This window comes from Scyliorhinus canicula, chromosome 2, assembly GCF_902713615.1.
Source record: "Scyliorhinus canicula chromosome 2, sScyCan1.1, whole genome shotgun sequence".
NCBI lineage: Eukaryota > Metazoa > Chordata > Chondrichthyes > Carcharhiniformes > Scyliorhinidae > Scyliorhinus > Scyliorhinus canicula.
Window position 1 is genome coordinate 109523716 of NC_052147.1, and position 2196 is coordinate 109525911.

General features: G+C 51.3%; 1 non-coding gene across 1 annotated transcript; it reads left to right on the forward strand.

Annotated features, from left to right (window-relative positions):
- Nucleotides 1-1898: 1898 nt before the first annotated feature.
- On the forward strand, nt 1899-1970 carry trnad-guc. Its single transcript has one exon. It is a non-coding gene; the product is annotated as a tRNA-Asp (tRNA).
- The last annotated feature ends 226 nt before the right edge of the window (nt 1971-2196 follow it).

Sequence of the window (2196 nt, forward strand, 5' to 3'; positions counted from 1 at the left end):
CCTCCTGGAAGCTGCAACGTCTCCACCAATTCCTTCAAACCTATGCTTGACAAACAAATCCCTAAACTTTTCTACCTACTCCAGTTCCCAGACCCTGTAAGATGAGCCCATTCCAGCCTGAATAAATCTATGGTTCCTACATAGCGGCCCTCTTAATGACATAGATTCCACCTTAAAATGATGCCATTAGCAAGATGGCGCCGGTGCGTGGCGACACTGTGAGCTCTCTCACACAGATCCTCTTCCTATAACTCCTGTAACCGTACTAATCTCTTAAAACTTAATTCTAACACTAACACTATCACTAAACTTTCTCTTTTATGTTCTCTTGCATGTTTGAAGATCTTCAGAGGCCTGTGGACTAGATCAGATGACCCGACCTAGCAGGACTCCTCCAACTACCCGACCTGGAGGTTGAAGAGGCGCAAACCGGAAGTCCGACCTCGAACTTGAGTAGGACCCTACCTGGCCCTCGGAGCACCCAACCCGCCCTGAGACCAGACGCCGGCTCCCGAACCGCCTGATCCAGCTGCCTGAGCACCCGACCCATACCCCGACCATGACACCCGGCCTGATCTGGAGAGGCCCACCCAGCAACCCGACCCGGGCAGGAGATACAAAAGTCTGAGAATATGCACTAACAGATTCAAAAACAGCTTCTTCTCCGCTGTTACCAGACATCACCAGCAGGTCCTGCAAGACACAAGACAAGATGCATGCTGCTCGGCCGCGATGAGGGGCCACAGGTCCGGTTGTCCCTTTTCAGTCTTCTCCTGCTTCCGGCGGTTATGGGCTCCCTTCTGCTGGGTGTGTGGGGGAAGAGTAAATGCACAGTGTTAGACAGTCCAACACCTGCAGCCCAGGGGATGGGTAACTGGTGGGGTTCCGTAGCCAGGGCGCCCAGCTGTGGCGTCCAGTATGGGTGCCGGCATGTGGTGCAGGGTGGGGGTTTTTGGCTGCCCTCTGTGTGGCGGGGGGGGGGGGGGGGGAGAACTTGTGTGTGGGATGGAGTTACTGCCAGGGGCACAGTGCTGCCTACTCATCCTGGCCGACCTGAGGTGGTGGTGCAGTTTTTTTCTGCACTGCAGGCCGGTCTGGACAGTGTTGCTCAGGACACTTACTTCCTCTGCTACCTGCACCCACGCATGGCGAATGGCAGCGGGTAGCAGCCTCCTTCCCAGGCGGGGGTACAGGGTCGCCCGCCTCTCCTCCATGGCATCCAGAAGAGTCACAAACTCAGCATTCATAAAACGGGGTGCCACTCTCCTCACTGCCACCTTGTTGGCTGGGATGGTGTGTATGGGGGGAGTGTAGTGTGTATATGCAGCTGCAGCTTGTCAGCCTCCTGAGTGTCAATTGTGAATCCGGCGAATCCGGCACCGTTTCTCATTAGAGTCGATTGTTTCCATGTGGAGCCGGTGCTAATCCCTTAACGGTCAGTGAATTGGTCCAGTTTTGCTGCCGTAGGTCTCCACAAATCCTGCCCCAGCGTCAACACTTAGTCTCAGGAACGGAGAATTCCTCCAACGACCTTTGGAAGGACGGTCATTTTCACTATCAGGACCCTTCACACCAATGATAACGGGAGGGTGTCCCCCGTTTTATATCAACAAAAAGGAAGGATGGCCGAAGGAGGGAAAATCGACCGTGGATATCTAAGGGAATGAGGGAGAGTATCAAATTGAAGGAAAAAGCACACAAAGTGGCAAAGATTAGTGGGAGACTAGAGGACTGGGAAATCTTTAGGGGCAACAGAAAGCTACTAAAAAAATCTATAAAGAAGAGTAAGATGGATTATGAGAGTAAACTTGTTCAGAATATAAAAACAGCTAGTAAAAGTTTCTACAAATATATAAAACAAAAGAGAGTGGCTAAGGTAAATATTGGTCCTGGTCACTTCCTCGTTAGTATAGTGGTCAGTATCCCCGCCTGTCACGCGGGAGACCGGGGTTCAATTCCCCGACGGGGAGTTTATAATAGTAAATATTGGTCCTTTAGAGGATGAGAAGGGAGTTTTAATAATGGGAGATGAGGAAATGGCTGAGGAACTGAACAGGTTTTTTGGGTCGGTCTTCACAGTGGAAGACACAAATAACATGCCAGTGGCTGATGGAAATGAGGCTGTGACAGATGAGGACCTTGAGAGGATTGTTATCACTAAGGAGGTAGTGATGGGCAAGCTAATGGGGCTAAAGG